The sequence below is a fragment of the Desmodus rotundus genome, chromosome 7 (genome assembly GCF_022682495.2).
Source record: "Desmodus rotundus isolate HL8 chromosome 7, HLdesRot8A.1, whole genome shotgun sequence".
Classification (NCBI taxonomy): Eukaryota; Metazoa; Chordata; class Mammalia; order Chiroptera; family Phyllostomidae; genus Desmodus; species Desmodus rotundus.
Window position 1 is genome coordinate 120516867 of NC_071393.1, and position 8460 is coordinate 120525326.

Consider the following 8460-nt stretch of genomic DNA (forward strand, 5'->3'; position numbering starts at 1 on the left):
AGGCGGGGAGGGACAGTGGAATTTTGCTTTGTGATTTAAAGAGAGAGAGAGGGAAAAAAAATTAATACCTCTGACGGTTTTCAGGAAATGCTTTCAAACCTTGGGAAAAGTAATTTACTACTCTAAAATGTAGATTTGATAAGTTAACACTCTCCCTTCTGATTATTATTATTGTTACTATTCTTCATTTATGAGAGGGGTTAGAAACAAGGGATCCTGGGAGACAGGTAAAGGAAGAATAGACCATCTTTGCTCTATTTCTTGGAAGATGTGAATGTTTAAATTTGATTTTTATGCCTATATATAATGATTGCCTCTCATCAGATTTCTGACCTAGGTTCCTTAAATATTTTTGAATCAGGGTTTTCACAAAATTTAAAGAGAGTTGTAAGGTGGAAAACTTTTCAACTCTTTGAGCACCATGGCAGCATTTCTCTAAAGCTTCTTGCTGAAAATTACTATAAGTATTCTTTTCAGTTTTACCTAAGTTTCCAATAGGGGAAAAAAAGAAAGGAAGGAAAAAAGAAAATCTTCCGGACACGAAGCAAGCTAGGTGACCAGACCCCCATTTACTTCTACTTTGCCTATATGCAGGTTAAATTAAACCTTTCCATCAAATGGCATTAAGATGCCATAAGGCGGAGAAATAAATTCTTTATAAGAGAGCTCTTTGCATTCTGCACTTCCCCCACTTCTGTGAGCACAACTCCTAAGAGACCTGACACACTAGGGAATCTTCCTTTTTGCTTGGGAAAAAAGTGTATTAAATCTGTAGGCAGTGAGGAGCAGATTTTGAATAGGCTAGGGAACCACACTGACCACCGCCCTGCGGCCCACCTCTCCCATCAGTCTCCAGGACCAACAGGTATCTACGGCAGACTATGCTTTAGCAGAATGCCATGACCCCCATCTCTTTCTAGTTTCCCTTCCTCACTTACCCAACAGATAACCTCTAGGAATTATGTTTTCTTGGAAGAAGGAGTGACAAGTATAGACACTGGAGTGGGGATAGAGAATTTTAATTGAAAATTAATTAGCTGACTTGGCTATGCACGCAGAGCTGTCATTAAGCATGCACTATACAGTGGGTGCTAACCTTTGGGCAGGACATTTCCGTGTTTTGTCCCTGTGGCTAAAACCTGCAAGATCACAGAAATAATTTAAAAGACTAGAGCAGGGTCATTAATTGGTGGGCCCATGGGGCAAATTCTGCATGCAGATGCATTTTATTTGGATGACATGGTGCTTTTTGCTTTTTAAAAAATAATTGAATGAGAATGCCTTCGGGTTCCACAAGACAAGGTATTCTTGTCTGCTTTGTCCATTGCTCTCCCAGCAGTTAAAACCATGCCTGGCACATAGCAAGTTCAAGGAGGATGGACTGAATGGACAAATGGGCAGGGTATGCATTGCTCCACACTAGGGGGCACCATTCACATACAATATGACATGACTGGGGTGCCCCAGAATTGTATATACCCTCATGTACTTGGGTGTGGCCCTCCCCAATGACACAACCCTCACTGTCCCCCATGGTCTGAAAAGCTTGATTCTTTAATTGTTATCATCACTTTAGTCCATGATGAGTTTTGGATGTGTAGCCCATGGAGTAGATGTTTAGAGAAGACTTCCGGAGCTTAGAAAAATGAATATAAACCACATACAAAAATATTTTTCCTATGACAAGCATATAATGTTAGCAAAAGAATATTGTTCGTACACATAATATACACATACTCAATTCACCCTCTAATCTTCTGATATCCTTATGTAAGAAAACATAGGATGAAGTGAGGGAGGTGACAACATGGTATTTTAACCAGTGTGGATGGGAAAGTTACAGTGCTAGACAAAGTCCCAGCCAACAACGACAGAAGGAGGTGTGGACTCAGGAAATGATACTTCCACTGACTGCTCAAGTCTTATAATCTCACCCCTTCTCATACACTCATTTTGCCCTGTTTGAATTAAACCAAAATGCTTCCTTGAGGTGGAGAGTTCAGCATCTATAAACCAATTCTTCCTCACTTGTTATTCATTTTCAAGGAGAGAGGTATTTTTGGAAATGGTAAGCTAAGGAAAAGGATTGGTAGAAAATCAGAAAAATGCTTTCTTTTTAAATACAGAGTTCAAGGCACATCCAGACTGCAAATGGTTATAAATCAGAATGCCATTTTTTTTTCTTTTTTACTTCTTTTTTACATTGTTTTGAAGTCAGAAGTGTTTTGAAGAGTTTTTTTTAATAGAAGAGCAAATAGTCACATAGCCAACCTGATTGTGTCATTCTCAGATATTTTTCTATCATCTTTTCTAAATGATTAAATAAGTGAATCACAAAACTGTTTCATTCTTTTACCTGCTAAACAACCTGTCCATTCTAGAAATTACATTTCCCCAAAGCTATTCCTCCTTTTACATTTGGTTCACAGTGGCTTGTTTTAATTAGTAATACTATTTAGCACTTTGATCTCCAAGTAACTTTATACTTATTAAACAACAAAATAACCCATAAGGTGACAGAGAATGATTTGTCCCATTATATAAATGAGAGAAAGTGGATCATTAGCACTGCAGAGTTAGAGCTGGTGTTAGGATATTTTTTCCAACTCTAAACCTCACTTTTTCCCTACATGACTGTTTTGTGGGTCCTGGTCATTACTCTGAGACTCAAAACCCTTTGCCAAAGTGGTTGTGCTAAGTAATTTTACCTTCTAAATTGCAAAGGATATCTGGGATTTCACATCTGGTTAATATTGCCCCAATTCAAGCTCCTCATTTAGATTTCATATGATCATTTGAAAGTCTTGGATATCTTGTTGGTCATGTTAAATGTTCTTAGGGATCAGCATTTCAATGAGTTAAAGTGGTATGTTGCCTGAATTTCCCCAACAACATTGCACACAGGTTTTAAATTCCAAAGAAAGACAGCCTAGGGCAAAATGCTTTGGGCTTCTAAATAAGGGCTGAACCAGTGCAAAATGGTTTAATTTTTTTTTCTCTTTCCATAGTGTGTGAGCATCACATCCAACCATTGCCTCCTGTTTGGAAAAATAACACATATATGAGTGATAAGTCTTCCTTTAGTTCACTTCTGGACTCTTAAATTGAGACTGAGAAAATGAAGTTGGATAACTTGAAAGCAGTCTTGGGCATTTCAAGTATAGAAGCTACCACTACTATTTCCTTATCACTACCTGAAGGAGCCAAAGAGCATTAAAAAAAAAAAAAAATCGAAGTTGAGGGAGAGCAATGGGAAAATTGGGACAACTGTAATAGAACAACAATAAAAAAAAATTGAAGTTGATAATCCATGCCACGGATTTTCAAGAGTCTTAGTTTTGTAGAATTTTATTCATTCTAGTTCAAGTGATTTGTTCAATATAATTAAAAAGGGAGTTTCATTTTTACTGTATTAAAAACTTGTCAAATAGATTTTATACCCAAAATAATGTCTGGTCAAGAGATAGGTGTGTTGATTTAGGGTTTTGGAAGATGACCATCATACATAACCCCCCCCCCCCCAAAATATGTAGCTATTATCACAGAAGGGAAACTCAAACAGTACAACTTTCTATCCCTAGTAACTCCTCGTTGTGCCTGAGAGGAAATTATAAGCCCTATAATGTAGGGCTTATACCATAACTACTGAATCACTTGAAATTCCCCTTGGACCCATCCATTCTACAAACATAGCCATGTCCCCTGCCATGTGATGAAAGGAGAAGCTTGATATATAAAATAGACAACCCCAGAGTAAACTCTGACACACCCTGAGCAAAGCAACTTGGGGCTGGAGCAGCAAAGGCAGACGCTGTGGGAGGTATGAGCCTTCTGTCCCAACAGCCTTGGTCTGAGGTCCCTTTGCAAGCCCTGGCAGAGAGCACAGTCTGAGGTGTTGACACATTCTTCCCTCAGGAGCTAGCTGCTGCTGCTCTTTCTTTCCTCAGGCCACCTACTGGTAAGACAGAGGAGGAAAGAAAAAGGGAAAATAGGAGGAAGAAAGCAGAAATGAGGAGGAGAAGGAAGATGAGGAGGGTAAAGAAGAAGGGAGAAAAGGATTCACTGAATTGCCTGCAGAGGCTGCCAGCAGGAGAGCTGATTAATGCCAATTGTGGCAATGATTTTTGTGAGGAAGACAGCTGTCCAGAACCTGGATGGAAGCCACCACCTCATTTCACAGAGGCCACTGAACAGCTGTTAGGAGACAACAGCCTTCATATGCTATTGACCTGGTCTAGATCTAAATTGATGGCCAGTCCCCACGTCCATCTGCCCATAGCTCTTCAGGTGCCATTAGACTTTCTGAATGTTATTCAGTTTTGAAAATAGTTTATCAGCCTCTAGAGATGCTTAAGTTTGAGGGGAGGAAAGGGGAGTAGAGGAGAAAAACACTACAAAGTTATATGCAGGGAAGTCCTTCAGGACGAAGATCCCCCCCCCCCAGGAAAAACAAATTGAACTCAACCTCTTTGTTTCCTAAAATTTGGCTCAATGTCTTCCTTCCCCCCAAATATTTGGCCCAATGAAATAGACCAAAAGAAATTGGTCAAAAACAGCCGTCATCTTTGGAGTAACTTTCCTCTATTTCATTCTGCAGCTCAAAGGGAACCACCAGATGATACTGTCTTAAAAATAAAATAGGTCATCCTTTATAAATTGTTTTACAGGACTTTTAAAAAATCACTTATATATCATCTCACTCATACAATGAGTACATGAACACAGGGCATGACAGAATACATTAAGATACATGCTGATTCTTGCCATCCAGAGGTAATAGTGTAGTCTGTTCCCACTGAGAGCAAAGGATGCCACACCTCCTCTCTCAGGAATCAGTAGATACTAATACACAGAGAAAGTAAGCTAGACATTCTCTTCCAACCTCAGTGGAGATGGTGGAGCTAATAGAATTAATTGTAGGGAAAAAATCCACATTTGATATGGGGATAAAATACCTGCAATGAGGATGATTGTGCAAAGAGATATGTTACCAAGGGAAGTTATGAAAATGTTATTAGTGGAACTGCTTTCAAGGTAAGGAGGGAGTCTAATAAGATAATCTCTCAAAACCTTTTAAAGCCTGTGGTGCTATTAAAGTAATAGTTTAGAATAAGTTAATATATAGCACATACATAAAAACATCCAACTGAGCTAATGGCAGAATACCATAATCACAAATTATTGCTCTGTTCTCATTTCAATTCTGAAGACTAATTTTTTTTGTGCGATTAAGTAAATCCTTATGCTTTCTTAACAGGCGGTAGAGAGAAAAGGATTAGCATGTCTTCCAAGGACAAAATATAATGCATGAAATTCAAATCTATGTTTAAAGTCATGCTTCATCCATTAGATGGATACTGGTAGTCTTGTATCAACACACAACCACTTAGCTAAATGATTATTTTAAAAGTAGGTGTGTGTGTGTGTGTTTGTGTATTACATCTTCTCTATCCAATCATCTATCAAAGGGCACATCAGTTGTTTCCATGTCTTGGCCACCATGAATAATGCTGCAATGAACATAAGGGTACATATATTTTTATGAATAAATTTTTTCAAATTTTTCAGGTAGATACCAAGAAGAGGCATTGCTGGGTCATGTGGTAACTCTAATCTTAATTTTTTGAGGAAGCTCTATACTGTTTTCCATAGTGGCTATATCAGTTTATATTCCTACTAGTAGTGTATATAATGAAATACTACTCAGCCATAAGAAAAGATGAAATACTGTCTTTTGCAACAACATGGATGGATCCTAAGAATATCATGTTAAGCAAAATATGATGGAAAACTAAGGAATCATATAATTTCACTCACATGTAGAATATAAAACAGAAAGCAAAAGTGAACAAACCACACAAACAAACACTCCTACACAAAAATCCAGACAAATGTATGCTGGTTACCAGAGGGAAAGGGGGGTGGGGGAGGTAAAAGAGCATAAAGGGGGCAAGATACATGGTGACAGAAGGCGACCTAACTTTGGCCACTGAACCCGCAATGCAATATACAATAATGTATTGTAGACTTGTAGTATTGAAAATTTAAAACATATGCAATCTTATTAACCAAGGTTATCACAATAAATTTAATAAAATTTAAAAATAAAACAGGAGAAGAAAGAAAGAAAGGAAGGAAGGAAGGAAAAAGGATGGGAGGAGGGAAGGAAAGAAGGGAGAGAAAAGAAAAGAAAGGAAAAGAAAAGAAGCATATAAATTTCTGAATGGTCTTATTTTGTTTTCTCAGGGGAATTTTTCTATCATGTATTAAAAACTTAGAATCCACCTTTCCACAATACTAATTTTTATATCAATAATGAGCTAAATTATATAAAATCTAAGACCTCAGATTCCTCACAGCAAAAAATCTCTATTGCTTCCTGATAAATATTAAATAATATAGCTCACTCAGCAATGGGCATGTATCTCTTATCAAGAATCGTCTTGTTCTGACAGACTTCAGTTACCAGACACAGAATCTATTTCTGGGATCATTCAGGCCCATATAACCAGAAGCAAACCTCTGACCTGATATTTCTACCTGTAAAATAGAGCTTAAAATGTCTTCCCATATTTATCTCATGTTGGTGGCTAATGTATTCACATTTTGAAGAAATGTGGTCTTGATCTAAAACTGCTCAAAATAAAAAGCAATATTGGCTAATGAGTTTATTTGTATCTGCCTAAGTCAATAAATTTCCTCTTTTAAAACATTCTTTGGGAAAAAATGTTTCTGGCAGGCCAGATCTGATAGTACAGTGTGAATTACCAACCTGCTTCTACTGACTTTAAGAAAACTTTGGCTACTGAGTGGGAAACAGGAAAGATTACCAGTAATTAGGGATAGTAAGAATGGGCAAATTGTGCCTAAAGAATAAAATAATCAGTCTGAATCTTTGCCCAAACTCAACCCGGAACTGAACCTATGTGAGAGCCCTCTCAAAAGGCATGTTTCTTAATTCTAAATTATTCGCCATGTAACACTTCCACATCTTCCATGATCCCAGGGAGAATATAAAGAAAAGCTACATAAGTGTCCCTGATCCTACAAAACAAATTATTCTCCTAATTATTCTGGGCCATAGTGGGACAGAAAAACATTCAATAACAAAGGAGAAAAAACACTGACATTTAAATGGGCAATATGCTTGACAAATTTAAGCCTCAAAAAAATTCAGTGCCTCCCAGTATTTGTGGTACTATTTTGCCTCTTCTTTAAGAGATTGTTTTATTTGTCCTACACAGAAATACTTTCCCCCTACCATGGGACCTCAGAACTACGGGTCTCAAAAGAGCTATCAAAGCTATTTATTTTCTTGTATGACAGAATGGCCTAGCAGACAATGGGGGAAAAAGAAGAGTGACAAGAAAAGCAGGAAGATAGAGGACGGGACTGAGTGTAGAAGAATGAATGTGATAAGGATTTGTGGTGGGGTGGTGCACAACCAACAGCATTTGAGTACCTTGATCGTGATAGATGCTAAATACTGGGGGCATCAAGAAATACAGAGAATGTAGGGATTAGTTTGGTGAGCGGACATGAAATGGGAAGTCAGTAGGTAAATCACTTTCATTCTCTATACGTAGCCCCAGTGAAAGGACATGGGAGAGGTCAGAAAAGGGGAAGGTAGAAGGCTAAAGACATTGCTTACATTATAAAATTGGCTTGAAATAACTCAAAAGATTAGCCATCATAAGACATTTATTCAGTGGGCCATCCGCTTATGACAAACATTTACTGAAACCTACAAAGAGGCAGTCATTGTGCTGAGCATTGAAAAGGATCTCTGGTCTAGAAAATGTAGAGTCCGACAGAGGGAGGCAGACATGGAAACTAAAGAAAGTGATATTGGTGCTGTAACAGAGTTGCAGTGTACAGCATAGTATAAAGGAAGGATTAGCCAATTCTATGTGTAATAAGAGTCAAGAAAGAGTTAATGAAGAAAATACACAGGTCCCATTAATTACAGTGCTGCGAAATCAAATTTAGAAATGTGGTACTTGATAGTGGAACAAGTTTAAAACAATGGTTTTGTATACACCCGTTTATGTCTGTTCGTAATATTTTATCATTCATCTCTATTAGAGGATAAATAGTTTGTTTTGACCTCAGAAGATAAATCATTTGGGAACATATAACCTTCTCTCAATAAACAAAGTTGTAATAGTTATGCACAATGAAAAATAAATTGCTTAAAGCTTTGCTTTGACGGATACTGTCAGTAACAGCAAGAGACAGAGACCTGGCTATATATATTTCCTTTCTCTCCTTTTCAATTGACAGAAAGGTCCAAGTTCCATCTTAATATTTTCATATTATAAATGTACAATGGAAGCAAGGAAGTAAGTCTTGGCAGCGCTGGTCACTTCTAGTTAAAGAATACATCGATGGCAGGGATAGCAATGATCAGATTAATTCTCATTCTTCAGGACCACACTTGGGTGATTTTGAGCCATGCAT